The 15,576-nt window shown below is 36.0% G+C and overlaps 1 protein-coding gene and 1 non-coding gene across 3 annotated transcripts in view; one reads left to right on the top strand and one right to left on the bottom strand.

Annotated features, from left to right (window-relative positions):
- Window positions 1-15,576, bottom strand: part of LOC112671710 (bifunctional heparan sulfate N-deacetylase/N-sulfotransferase 3) — a 171,431-nt gene that overhangs the window by 131,266 nt on the left and 24,589 nt on the right. The gene's annotated exons all lie outside the window — the stretch shown is intronic.
- On the top strand, window positions 15,389-15,495 carry LOC112671772 (U6 spliceosomal RNA). Its single transcript, XR_003143849.1, has one exon. It is a non-coding gene; the product is annotated as a U6 spliceosomal RNA (small nuclear RNA).

The raw sequence follows: 15,576 nt of genomic DNA, 5'->3' as shown, positions 1-15,576 counted from the left end.
TACAAAATTGGCCAAAAACAAATTGCAATTTGTTTTGGAAGTATGATGGATTGTGTAAAATTAACATTCCAAGAGCCACTCTAAAGGTACTGAGGAGACTCAGAGTAGAGATGTTCTTTCTCTAGGCATCCTGGTGCTGTGGGCAGGTGCAACGTGCAGCCACTCAGGCCCTGACAATTCCTAATTTTGAGTTCACTGAGAAGAACACTGCGCACTCATTTTAGATACTTTTGAGTTTCATGTTTATTTATACGCTGTGTTAGCTCGCTTGTTATTCACAATTAAATACCCTAAGATCAACATAGGGGAAAAACTCCTGTTCTGGTTTTTTTTTTTTTTTAATTTATTTTTTTATTGGTGTTCAATTTACTAACATACAGAATAACACCCAGTGCCCGTCACCCATTCACTCCCACCCCCCGTCCTCCTCCCCTTCCACCACCCCTAGTTTGTTTCCCAGAGTTAGGAGTCTTTATGTTCTGTCTCCCTTTCTGATATTTCCCACACATTTCTTCTCCCTTCCCTTATTTTCCCTTTCACTATTATTTATATTCCCCAAATGAATGAGAACATATAATGTTTGTCCTTCTCTGACTGACTTACTTCACTCAGCATAATACCCTCCAGTTCCATCCACGTTGAAGCAAATGGTGGGTATTTGTCATCCTGTTCTGTTTTTTTTTTTTTTTCCTGTTCTGTTTTGACCATGGTTTTAGTAACTGCTGATAATCCTAAAAATCTGCTTTCGTCAAATTCTGAATTGTGATTATTTTGATAAGGAATAGTTTATTTTTTTATTTTATTTTATTTTTAAAAAGATTTTATTTATTTATTCATGAGAGACACAGATTGAGAAAGAGGCACAGACACAGGCAGAGGGAGGAGCAGGCTCCATGCAGGGAGTCCGACACGGGACTCCATCCTAGGCCCCCAGGATCACACCCTGGGCTGAAGGTAGCGCTAAACCACTGAGCCACCCAGGCTGCCCAGATAAGGAATAGTTTAAAATATTATTCTCACTTCTCTCATTTTTATTCTCAATCTTTTAAAAAACTGGATCCCAGTGGGGTTTATGTAGATGTCTATCATTTCTGTTACTTGACTGGTACTTTCACAGAAAACCCAAGTGGTAACTAAGGTTTTTGCCAACTGTTCTACTTATTTTCAATTTCACTCTGAATAGGGGTAGGAACTAAAACCAAAGAAAGAAAAAAAAATTACGTAACATTATAATTCTCTAACATCCCTAGTATGGTGAGTTTCCCAGTACCGGAAAACACCCCATATTCCAGTCGTGTCTAACAACATCCCACAGGTTCTACCTGGGGAATCCTATCCTAGTAGAGAACTGGTAAGGTCAGCCTGTCTTGCATTGAAATCTAGGTTCAGAACTTGGAACTGTCTCTTGGGAGAAGGGTAATAAGTCTGTATTTGGTCTTAACTATGCATATTTTGCCTGTGGTCCTTTGTAACAGAGAGAGAAAGCCTATTATGCAAACTGGAAAAGAATCCTTAAAAAGTAATCTTTCTCAGAAAGACAATAATTTATGCCTTTCAGAGACACACTCCCTTATCTCCACCACTTCCCCCTCTACCCCACCCCCAAAAATACAGGCCAAATATGAACACTAGAGAAGTTCTAGCCCGGCAGCCGAAGATCCAATTCTGTTAGATGGCACTGAATTCCTAGGATAAACTGGAACCAATTAGGGCTATTCATGGCTGAGAGAAGTCCTCCCACTCTGAGATATTATGACAAGGTGATGGTTCCATGAATCTGTGAATGTATGGGTGGGAGACTGGTGGTAAGAAAAGAAGGGAATACGGATACAAAAAACCTTCTAGGATTCTCTTTATCGGGTAGGAAGAATTATGACTTTCTCAGTGTTCCTAGTGATCTTGCACAATGGCAGCCAACTCAGAGGTCCCAAGTTATTCCTGAAGAAAGGCAAGTGCTACAGAGGATCTAGCAGAAATGGTGAGCTGACCCTCCATGTGTGCACATGTGCTTTAATGGAGCACTAAATTTTGTGCTACTAGAATGCTGTAATTCTGCTTTTGAGATAAAAATAATGTAATGTTACATTTGTATTATTGCTTATAATTCACAAAAAGCTTCCACATATCATCTGATCCTTACAACAACTCAAGAGAGGCAAGGCATAAACCATGAATGCTACTTTACATTTAAGGAAACCGAAGCTTAGATAGGTTAAGCTATCTAAAACCATACAGTAAATAAGAGGCAGAAGGGATTTAAACCCATATCTCCATATGGTCTGAGCTGTCTTGTCTAGAAACAAGAAAACTAAAAATATCTTGACTAATATACTTTCCAAGTATAATATCTGATATAGACAAGTCTTTCAATTCTTTTTTTTAGAATATAAAACAACCTTTCTTCCCACAAACCATGCCTTTTAAATCTTTCCACACTAATATTTTTTAGTGCAGAAAGATAATGTCTCACTCATTTTATGTTTCTTAAATTCTCCCTCTATACATATATAAAATCTTGTGTGTTTATGTATATGCATATATCTGCGTATGTATTACATATATATGCAATCTTTCGTGGGTTTGAATTAACATTTCAGTTTTCTTTAAAAAAAAAATTTAAAGCATTTAAAATGGATTTACTATTATTAGGCCAAGAAGTTTAGGACAACCTGATGAAACTATAACATTTATAAATTCACTCATTCACAGTAGAGAGTGTAGATTAAGGCTTGATATCCTGAGAGTTAAGTCTTTAAAGTGCTCTATTGTGATTCTCCACAAGCAAGAATGACTTTCACATTGACACTGAATGTGATTTTCTGTCCTTAGGCCAAGCTGGTTGGCAGATTGCTTTTATGTAATTCTTGTGAAGCTGGCAGGAGGTGACTCATATACATAAATGCCTCTTTCAATCAGGAAGAAGGTGTCAGAGGGCGGGTGGGTGGTGTCTGAATGACTAAGTTTTAAGATGTTAGGGGTACTGAAAAAAACTGTTAAAATGAGGACTTCTAGGGAGATGCACACATGAGAATCTCAGGATCATGTCAATGAATCAAAGGAAAACTTTGAAAAGATTTTACTACATTATTTGAATTTTAGTTATTTCATAACTCTATGCAAAGAGAGATTCCTAAAACTACTTGTAAATTAAAAACCGCCCAGAGTTTAAACAAGTTCTAAGAATGAGACTTGATTCCAAGATAATAAATTAGAATATTAAGTACATTGTATGAAAGGGACTGAGGAGTTATGGGTATGAGAAAGTTATGAGAAAGCTACAGATTTTTTTTTGGAAATAGACACAGTGAACAAGTGAAGTATGTCCCTGAGAAAATAAAGTGCCTATCACTTTTAAGTAAAACAATGAAACTTTCCTACAAATGGTAGGTATGGAGCATAAAAAAATCTCTTGAAATCCTTGAACGGATTTTAGATAAACACAAAGTAACAATAACCAAGTATCTAGGTGGTTGTTCATAATAGCCAATGTTCTCAGTAAATGCCCAGTGGAACAGATAAAAGCCAATATAGTAATTGAATTTCTAGGGAAACTGACCAGGTTGACAAAGTGAAATCCTTCATTTCATGGCTTTGCATTCTGGTTTTCTCATGAAGCTATTATATATCTGTTGTGTTTTTCCTAAAAATTTTAAAAGGGTCAGAGAAAACAAAACAAAACAAAACAAAACAAAAATAAAAAACAGAGTGGAACATATATGAAATTGTTAATAATAACCAAGTGTGATAAGAGTGAGCAACAGGAGCATGGAACCTGAACTCAACAATGTTATCAACAAAAGATTGCAACACTTTTTCACTCACTATTACTCTGAATATTATGTTGGTCTATTGGCGTTGCCTATACTATATCAGTTGATTATTTTCAGAGACTCCATTCTTACTTTCAATTATAGCACCAGAACAATTTCTATTAGTAGTTTTTTTTTCTTTTCATATTAGTTTAAAGATTATATATGAATCATGATATAGAAGATTATATATGAATCCAGGAAGTTCTAGGACTATTGTTTGAACTCTTCTACTATTAGGCTTTTTTTTTTTTTTTTTTTTTTTTAGTTTTTTTAGTTTTTTTGATGTAATGAGTTTCTGAGAGAGCTAGAAGCATTATTTCAGAATACTTTTGATGTGGTCTGCTACTGCCAATAATTTTCATAAAATACAGAATCTTAATTCTGCAGCAAATCTAAGCAAATCTTCATTCCAGTGTTCAGAAGCAATCATTATTTCCCTCAGACCAATTTTTATATGAATTTGTTTACAGAATGCTTAATCAATTTTCTGTGCAGAGTTGATAAGAAAGAAAATTCCTGTGGAACTAAAAAAAAAGGTATGTTTTCACCATTGTTTGTTTTAGTGTAGCATTAAGAATATATCTTCTAAAGTTAAAAGTGAGTTTGTATGATTTATCTGAATGTTTTGTTACTATTGTAGGCTTACTATAATTTACTTTTATAATTTATTAAATGAACGAACTCTTGAAAAAGGCAACGTATCACAGGAATGTTCATACTTGCATTTCTCAAAGATGCCATACTGTCATTAAGGTTCCTGAGGTTTCAAAGCCACCAAAACTAAGAATCATATTCAGAGTGAGATAAACATCTTGATTGAACCTATAGATCTCGCAGTGGACTATATATGAACAGTGGCATTTGAGACACAAGTATACCTCAAACCTAACATATTGTATATACCATTGTCCCAAAAGATAGATAGTTGAGGGGAGTAAGATTGAATGGTTCAAAATTTAAGAGGCAGAGAGAGTCAGATAGGGTTGGGCTCTTGCTCTTCCATTTATAAGCTGTACCACCTTGGATATTGTCTGCGTCTCAGTCTACTCTTTTGTAAAATGACACCTTTACTTTATGTGAATGCTAGGAAGAATGATTGAAATAGTACATGGAAGAACTAGATTAAATAATAAACTTGAATCACATAATAAGTCTTTAAAAATGTTACTTCCTTTTATCTTTACATTTTCCTAATGAATACTTGTACAGCAACAAAAAGAAAATCAGCACTCCCAAGGTACATTTGAAATTGGGTCCAATAGTGTTGGTTTAGTAAAGTGGGTGTTTTTAAGTACGTCTCATCAAAGTGTACTTATAGCAAATTCTAATTAAAGCTAACATTTATTGAGCAATGGGCATTTAATGTTTACTAGGCTCTGTGCCAAGGATGGATGATCTCATTTTTAACCCATTGAACAACTCGCTGTATTTTTAAAAAATGTTTATTTATTTAAAAGTTTATTGATTTGAGAGAGAGAGAGAGACAGCGCATGCCAGGGGAGAGGCAGAGGGAGAGAAACCCCAAGCAGACTCCCTGCTGAGCACAGAGCCTGAGGTTGGGCTCAATTTCACCGGAGATCATGACCTGAATTGAAATAAGCCACTCAACTGACTGAACCACTCAGCAACTCCAAAGATTTATTTATTTATTTCAGAGAGAGAGAGAGAGAGAGTGAGCACTGTGCACATGTGAGTGGAGAGAGGGGCAGAGGAAGAGAGTCTTCAAGCAATCTCCCCCTTGAGTGCAGAGCCCTACCAGAGCTTGATCTCACAACCCATGAGATCACAAGCTGAGCCTAAAACCTAGTGTTGGACACTTAACCAACTGAGCCACCCAGGTGCTCCAACAACTCGTCGTTGTATTATCTCAATCTATTCAACTACTTACTGAATTAGGACTATTATTTAATTTTACAGATGAGGAAACTGAGGCATACAGAGGTTAAGTAATTTTTTTAAAAAAGATTTTATTTATTTATTCATGAGAGACACACAGAGAGGCAGAGACTCAGGCAGAGGTAGAAGCAGGCTTCATGGAGGGAGTCCTATATGGGACTCTATCCCAGTACTCAGGGATCACTCCCTGAACTAAAGGCTGACACTCAACCACTAAGCCACCCAGGTGTCCCGTGATTAAGTAAATTAATCAGAAATTAAAACCTGAATTTTAATTTAGTTTAAAAAAAGGAATATAGGGTTTCCTTTGCAAGAAGACTATGTAATATGGAGATTACATGTTCATAGCACTAAATCTGTATTACCTTTCAAAGCTTATGTTGAAAGCATAAATAAACTATAACACAATTCCCTGAAAAGCTGTGGTGGTATTGGGAGACAATTCTCCATAGTAGTCTCGAATTCCTGTGTATCTTGTGAGAGGAAGCACTGACTGCTTTTGCTTTGTATGGTCTTTTCAAGTATGTTTGTAGAGCAAACAACCTTATAAGACAGAGACAGTCCTCTTTAGAGCAAAGGGCAAGTTTGCTTACTTTCCAGTATAAAAAAAAGATTTTCTACTTCAGGGGCAAATGTCATGCAAACTTACTAACCATTATAAAAGATTCATTTCCTTAGATTAGGGTTCCTCTCTGTTATGCAGCCCACTGCATGTGCAGGTATCAATCATTTGGAACTCTTCCCATCACCTTTAAGGAACAGGCATGTGGAGAACCAGCTCAAATGTGGATATTCTGGCTATGGCTATTACTGTGAGTAATAAACTACCTTTTGTCAGCATCCATGAAACTGGTAGGCTGACCTGTTAGATTGCAAGTGGCGGGATGGGGGGTGGGAATCTCAGACCTTTCTTAACACTTAGCAAAATGAAAATTGTAAACATGCACAGACAGCAAAAGATCCAGTTTATTTAAAGTATTATCTAAAGCAACTGCACAAGGTTAGACGTGGGAAAGATAATCATCCCCAAAGGCTGTGCTTTGTAATGGACCAGAGAAGCTTTGGGATAGCAATTTGTGTGTTATTTGGAGAAAAAAAGTAGAGCACATATTGCTTGAAACCATGGAAAACTAATAAATATACATGGCTATAAACAGCATCTCTAAAGACAGGTACACTGTGCTGCACATGATTTATATGTTTGCTTCTGGCTTGAAAATGAGCATTCGTACTAGATTTACAAAAGCTGCTAAATTCTTCTGAGGTTGAACACTGAAGGAAATGGTTTCCTGTCTATATTCTTACAAAGACAATAAGCTGGTTTGTGACTTTATGCAACTATTATATCTGGCAAATTAGGTGGAGAAAGAAGGGTTAATTTGCTGTGAGGTATAATTCACAGTTAATAAACTGTAACAAGCATCAGTAAGTAAAGAAATAGTAGCTTAATGGGGATGCAGCAAAGAGGCATTTTCTTCCTTTAAATGTACTTAATTAACTTAGTTCATCCTCTGGGGGGCAGGAGATAATGAGACCATAACAGCCCTTGCCTCTGGATCTTGCTAAATCTGTATAAGAGCAACAACTTACCTCACATGTAGCAAAAACCTCCTGTTACATGCGAAAGATCTTGTCATAGATACACTTTAATTTAGAAATAAGTAAATCTATTTGTGAAAAACTAAACACATTCTTATAACTCAATCTACTTTTATATCTACAGATAACACAGTCTACTACTTGCATTGTACATATTATTTAAAAATAAATTGTATTTTATATGCACATAATTGTGATGTGTACTGAGAAAAATGGGTGCATAGGTGTAAAAATCTTCTATAAGATGCAGTTAGTTACTTACTTACAGGAGGTAAAAGAGAACCAACATGTAAATATCCAATGACTGCCAAGCACAACCTCATTTAGACTCCTTCAAACTTCATGAGATAGATATTATCATCATCCCTATTTTATTTTATTTCATTTTTTCTTTTTTATTCATCATCCCTATTTTAAAGATGAGAAGACTGAGGTTCAGAAGGCTTAAGCAAATTGGCTCAGTTCTCACAATTGTGTGGACCTGAGTGTTCAGCACATGTTTGCTTGAGTCTGAAGCCTTGTTATCTTTTCACTTTACGTCTATTCCTTGTGTCTTAAAGATAGGTTCTAGAAAGATAAATTTCTAGAAGGATAAATTCACGTTTTATCTTGGATTTGTGTTATTCATCATAACTTCTTTATTTTTTAAAAGATTTTATTTATTTATTTATTTATTTATTTATTTATTATTTATTCATGAGAGATATAAACAGAAAGGCAGAAACATAGGCAGAAGGAGAAGCAGGCTCCCTGTGGGGAACCTGATATGGTACTCGATCCCAGGACTCAGGGATTATGACCTGAGCCAAAGGCAGATACTCAATCGCTGAGCCACTCCAGGCACCCCCATCATAACTTCTTTATATAATGAATCCAACAGATATTTAGTGAGACAGCCTGTGTGTATCACTGTGATAGGGACAGTGAAGGACATTTAAAAATGCCACATGATCTTACCATGAGGAGCCTATAATCTGATGGAAAAGCATATATGTGAAATGTAAACTGGAGGCCAGTTTGTGATCCAGCATTCAAATGAGACTTTTATGAATTAATTTAGGAAGAGGACATTCCCTAAAAATAAAGAATGAGGTAAAGAATTCATTCAGTCTCAGCCATGTCTGTGACAACTATATATATCTCAGCCATGACCTTAATGATGAAGTGCCCCAGTGCTGGTCATCTTTTATTCTCTTCTCTGCTGTCTCTCTCTTCCTAGGTGATTTCATCCAGGGCTAGTGCTTTAAATACCACCAATATGCTAATGACTTTTCAATTTATATCTTTCCACCTGACTTCTCCCTGAACTCTAGACTTGCATACCCTACTGCCTGCCCATCTCCACTTGGACACCCAGAAGGCATCATACACTTAACAGGTCTAAAAGGGAACTCTTGGTTTTGTTTTGTTTTTCTCCCTTAATACTAAGTAACAATATGAGATAGGCACTGTCCTAAGTGCACTTTACAGGTGCTTAATAATAATAGGGCACACCCACAAGGTAGCTGCTATGATGGTTCTAATTTTACATAATAGGAAACTGAGGCACAGAGGCTAAGTAACTTGACCAAGGCTGGTAGGTGATGAAGATGGGATGTCATCTTGGTCTATATCCACAGTACAAGATGTCACAACCACTGCAGGTTACTCCTTTCTGTGTCTCCTAACTCAGGGAATACGTACCTAACAGGACAAATCTTGAGTTATCCTTGGTTCTACTCTTTCTTGAAGTTCCTCTCATACCATTCATACCATTCATTAGCAAGTTCTTTCAGCTGTATCTCTAAAATATATCTCAAACCTACTATCTTTTCACCATCTTTCTTACCACTATCATTACTTATCTGGTCTATAATGGCCACCTAGCTGGGTTCCCCCCCTTCCATTTTTTCTACAGTCCATTTTCCATATGACAGCCAGTGTGATGTTTTAGCCTAAATCAGACCTTATTGCTACCTTGCCAACGATCTCCAATGGCTGCTTCTTCAGCCATAGCTTCTTCTATCTAATTTCAATTAGATAAAATCCAAACTCCTCTCCATGGCCAATTGGACCCCAGACAGTCTCTCCCTGCCTGCCGTTCTGAACTAATCGCACCTTATGCTCCTTCACATCCACAATGCTCCACTCACACTGACCTCCCTTTTCTCTCCCTTAACACGCTAAGCCTTTTCTATAGCATCCCTTTGCATGGAACTCTCTCACTCTAGATCTTTGTCTTTATAGTAGGCTGGTCTCTTCTTTCAAGTCTCAGCTCAAATGTTGTATCAGAGAGAATTTCCCTATCCAGTGTCTCCAGATAGGAACTCCCCTGTGCCTACCCCCAGCACCTTCTACCACTTCTGAGATCTCACTGAATGCATTTCATTTTTTCATAGCTCTCTTACCTCTCTACCCAAGATTATTTTATTTGCTCAGTCATTTATATATTTATTGTCTGTTTCTTCTCACCAGAGAGGTAAGATGTATGCTGGCAGTGAACTTATCTGTTTGGGCTACCACTATATCTCCAGCTCCCACAAGAGTGCCTGGCACATGGTAGACAACTAATAATATTTTTTGAATGGATGAGCAAAAATGGTCTCATTTTCTTCTAGCTTATCTTATACCTCTACATTATTTAGAAGAACTAATTTTACTCATGTTGGAATTCTTCTCCAAGTGCTGTTCAAATATTCTCTCCCAGTGCATATGTTTATAGTAGAAACTGCTTAAATTTACTGAGGGTATACTGGAATAAGGTATTTGACAGACACTGTAATTCTTACAAGTGACATACATGCTATGAAGTTGGTATTATTCTCATTTTACAAATACGGAAGCTGATGGTGAGAGAGGTTAAGAAAATTGCCCAGAGTCACTCCACTGAAGAGGGCAGACTTGAGATCTGGACTCAGGTTGACCTGACTTTTACTCTCATGTTCTTTTCAGCAGATATATTGTGTTCAGATATGCAACTGGCAAGGAAAAGTAAATAATCGGAAACACAAAATGACAGCTTTTCAGTCTATACAAATGTGAAAGCCAGGAGGAGAATGACTGAAGTCTACAAATGGTTGAGGGTGGAACATAATGGTCACAGGTTTTGTTAGAGCTAGAGGCTGGGATATTTATCTCAAATTAAAAGTAAGCTTATGGGATGTATTACAATAGCAGATGGTAGAGAGTAATTACATAAGTATCTTTTAAATATTTTAGTGAGTTATGTTATAGATAGATAATAAGTTATTCAGGAAAATCAGAGTGTCCTGGAATATCTTTCACCTGAGATGCTAAAGTCAGCTCAACCACATCTTCTAACAACATGCTTTTCATTAGAGCTGTTAGGCAAAGCATCCCAGGTGGGACTATGATGGCATTCGAAGTCTCAGAAGAGGGTGTTCTACTCACCCTATTTCACCATAACAATTACTCTGTTCAGATTAGCTGGTGCTGGGCTTCCCTTAGTAATGTTTAAAAAGTATTCATAGTTTGAACATAGAAACCTTAGAAATGATTGAATCCATTTTAGGATTTAGGATTTAGAAACTTGGAAAAAGAAACTAAACCCAGAAATAATTAATTTATAATTTGTAAAGTTTCTATATGCATAGGTTCACTGCATTCTCACTATGGCTCTCTGACCAAGGTGGTGCATTATTTCCATTTCCATCTTTACGGAAGGAATGAGGCTCTGAGTGGTTACATGTCAGTGAGCTGGTCACTGTAGTGTTTGGGGTGCTGTGACTTGGTATCTTCTGAAAAAGGCTGCACATGCATTCTCCCTGTATGATATTAATGAGGTTCTTTTAACTTATTTTTTAATTTTTTATTTATTTTTACTTTTAATTTTTTAATGTAAACTCTATGCCCAATATGGGGCTTGAACTCATGACCCTGAGATTAAGAGTCTCTCTCACTCTATAGACTGAGTCAGCCAGGCACCCCAAGTTTCTTTTAATTTAATTATGATAGTTCTCAGGGTTTTTTTGAGAATATGGATAAAGGCTATATATCAACTTAGAAACATACTGTTCCATTTATGGCATGTGAAATAAAAGGGAAAATGATACCTGACTAGAGGGACTATAATTGTAAGGAAACTAACTCCTCACTTTACATGAATGAATGGAAATAATTTCTGACATGTTAAATTGGGGGCAAATAAAGTACAGAGACCATGGCCTACAACTGGCGCTTGTCTTTTTCTTTGTGAAAATTGATGTTATTGTATAGAACAATAAGAACAATTAATATCCCAATGGAAAAATGGAAAAAGGACAATTCTTGAAAGAGAAATACAAATGGGCAATAAACATATGTGATCATCTTAATCCTCTGCTGCAGCTAAATAAATATGAAAATGAAATAAAAATTCTTATTCATCAGATTTTCAAACATTAGAGAAGGACTAAATCTATTGTGTTGTGGGACTTAAGGGAGGTTTTGTTTTCCTTTTCTTCTTTATAGTTTTCTACATTATTTGATTGTTAATTACAAAATACATGTAAAAAACAAAGTGCATGTATTATTTTATATATTTGAAATCAATGAACATTTATTTTCATTTTGGACAAAACAAACAAACCTAGCTCACTTTAATTGTAGTTTCTTAAAGACAAATGTTTAGGGCTTCCTAACATAAAATTTCTTCTCTATTCAAAAAATATTCCCCTTGTTAACAATTTTTTAAATTATCGGGATAATTATCGGGATAACTCTATCCCCCCTATAACTCAAGACAAACCTTTGTGATTGCTTTGATATCACATTATAAGCACATTCAATTACATGTGAAAGAATATATCCCATATACCTTTTCCTCCTCTGTGCCCCCTCTTCTCTCTCTGGTCCCTCTTTTCTTCCCTACTCTTCCCCTCCTCTAAAATACCACTCCTCTATCCTAGTTCTTAAACCTCTTCAGGGACCTCTTTGCCTCTGGAGTCTGTCTTCTGACTGACCTAATATTCAGGTTCCTGAAAGACACAAGAGCAATGCACCTTTACTTGCTTACTTTGTCAAAATTATCCATCATCTTCTTACTAAGCTTGAACTAAGCCATCCATTTGTTGGAATCATTTCCTCAAATCCTCTGCTTCTTGGGCCCTCATGTAGAATCTACTCTATCTCCCCAAGAAATGTCACATGAATACACATTTGCTAAAATATGGTCACACAGTCTTGCTATATGGTATGACTAAAACGTAAGTGAAAATAGGAATTCTCCCAACATCAGGTTGAAATCAGTCACAAAACTATTAATTCTAATTCTATTATGATCTCTTCCCATTATATATTTGCTTGTATATGTTTAAATATATTTAATATTAAATGTTTTTATATAAAATCATTTCCTCTACAAAAAAAATAATTGAACTCATGTCTTTGTATTTTGCAATAACATTGCAGTTTATTTAAATCATTATTTTCCCAAATGTGCATGTTTATCAACTGCATTAGAATCATCAAGGTGAGCATATTAAACAGATATTCCTGGGCCCTCCTTAGATCTATCAAGTCAAAATCTCTGAGTGTAGGATTGGAAAATTAGCATTTTTAAACAAGCATTTTTAAATGATTATTTTGCCTTTTCTGGAATTCGGAAACTCATGAAAATAGTCTCATTCTGATAAGTGATTAAATATATCTATACATCTTTGAATGAAAGACTGTTTAAGATGGAACTAGTGGCAAATCCTTTTTTTAAAATTTATTTTATTTTATTTATTTATTCATTCATGATGAATTTATTTATTTTATTTATTTATTCATTTATTCATTATTTATTTATTTATTTATTTATTTATTTATTTATTTATTTATAGATTTTATTTATTTATTCATGAGAGACACAGAGAGAGGCAGAGACATAGGCAGAGGGAGAAGCAGGCTCCATACAGGAAGCCCGATGTGGGCCTCGATTCCAGGGCACTCCCTAGGCAGAAGGCAGGCCCTGAACCACTGAGCCACCCAGGGATCCCCAGTGGCAAATTCTTGAATTGTTTCTTTAAAAAACAGTACTAGATCACCTTGATTTTTATTCATTTACAAATCACAAGTTGATTAATCATCAGTGATAATGTATCTGTTTTAGGCTCATCAAAAATAAAAATACAAACTGTTGAAAATGGAGCTGAGTATGTCACATATGATGAGAAGTGAGTGACTTGAAGGCTTAGCTTAAGTACGATAATGGTTTTGCTCCTTAAAGACAATGTTAAAATAGGGAACCAGTCTGAAAACTGTTGCTGGCTTAAAAATAAAGATGTGCAGTTAATTATCTTCCTAGGCTCTCCTTGTTCTTAGGGATGTTGCATTGACATTGTGTCAATTTCTAAGTACAGAGCATTGAACGCTGGGCCTCTGCCTAGGCTCTGAATTATCCCGAAGGGATGATGAACAGCCTCCCGTCACTGGCATCCATTAGAGGCTGATCCCATTTAGGCAAACAGAACTTTTTTGAGTACAGTGAACAACTGGGTCTTCTCTGAGAATGATGACTGAATACTAATTAGTTCTGGTGAAGTTATAGTGATAATAATTTTGGAGATTTAGTATTAGCAAGAAAGTTCCAACAAGAATGAAAAATAGAGATTCCCTTTTTCATTGTTCCTTTGTCCCTCCCTCAGATCAATGACAATGCGCCTTTATCAGATAAAAAATGATAAAGATTGGGAAAGTGTTTTCTCCCTTTACTCCCATTAGATGTTAATTACATTTCTATAGCAGATTAGCAAATTATGCAGAATTCTTTTGCCGGTCAACCTAAACTACTTTTGTCAAAGCAAAAACACTAGGGTTAAAATTAATTTTCATTATAATGCCTTCTTGCTTTTGAAAATATAGTCAGATGATTGTTGTTAAAATGTTACACAAAGCTTCTTACAGGTATTTTTCAGTATATCAGAAATCCAACACTGCCAGGACATAGCTATTAACTATTTCAATGACAGGAACTCTAACCTTGGAACAGCTTATTGTCAAAACCACTCAATTCAATTACTCGAGAGTATCAAGCAAAGTTGTCTTTCTAATGTGAACTCAAACACCTTGTCTCTTAGGATTCCTAAGAAATGAATGACTGTGTTATATGTTGTTTTGGTGTGTTAGATTATTTCATTCAAAATAAAGATAGTGAAGAACCGCCCCCTCCCGCCCCCCTATTTTTTGATAAATGATTGTTCAAGGCCCCAACCAGATGGTTTAATTTCTACACACAATGTTTCTTCTTTTAATCTTTTTCTTTTTTCAGAAAGCTGATCCTACTCAGTATATATAGTTCAGAGGGAAAAAAAATAGAGACAGTGAATTACGTAAAAATAAATCTGTAAATCTAAATGGGGAAACAAGAAGCAATGCTGTACAAATCCAAACACTAGAGAATCAAAGCAGGGTAGCAAAAGTGAGAAGGGATAAACAAATGGAATAGAACTCCATTATTTTTGGATTAGGGTTAATTAGGGCAGGGGATTCCAAAGACGGAAAGACTGATAAAACAAGAGTACTGAATCGGAGGTGGATACAGGAGCACAGGATAAGATGGAAAGAATAAAAACGCATCATGAAACTGGTGACCAGTGCTTAAGTAACTGTGTGGTAGTTCTAATGAACCAGCTTTTAAATTTATTTTTTAAGAGATGCCTGGGTGGCTCAGCGGTTGAGTGTCTGTTTTTGGCTCAGGGCGTGATCCCAGGATCCTGGATCGAGTCCCACAGCCTGCTTCTCCCTCTGCCTGTGTCTCTGCCTCTCTCTCTCTCTCTCTGTCTGTCTCTCATGAATAAATAAATATTTAAATAAATAAATTTGTTTTTTTTAATTCATCTAATAATGGATGCACTGTTAATATATGTGTACTTTTTTATGGCAAGAAGGATTTTGCAGATGTGATTAAGTTAAAGATCTTAAGATGAGGATTATCCAGGTAGGCCAATCTAATCAGGTATGTACTTAAAAGTGGAAAACCTTCCTAGTTTTAGCCACAGGTAGATGTGGCTATTAAAGAAAGGCAGAGAAAGATACAACGCTGTTTATTTTGAAGATGAAGGAAGGGAACATGAACCAAGGAATGTGAGTGGACTATAGAAGATGGAAAAGATGAGGCAGTGCTCGCTTCGGCAGCACATATACTAATATTGGAACAATACAGAGAAGATTAGCATGGCCCCTGCGCAAGGATGACATGCAAATTCGTGAAGCGTTCCATATTTTTTATATGTTCTCATTTGGGGAATATAAATAATAGTGAGAGGGAATAGAAGGGAAGGGAGAAGAAATGGGTAGGAAATATCAG

This window comes from Canis lupus, chromosome 32 (assembly GCF_003254725.2).
Source record: "Canis lupus dingo isolate Sandy chromosome 32, ASM325472v2, whole genome shotgun sequence".
Taxonomy (NCBI): Eukaryota; Metazoa; Chordata; class Mammalia; order Carnivora; family Canidae; genus Canis; species Canis lupus.
The sequence above is the reverse complement of the archived record's forward strand: the minus strand, read 5'-3'. Positions and strand labels throughout refer to the sequence as shown.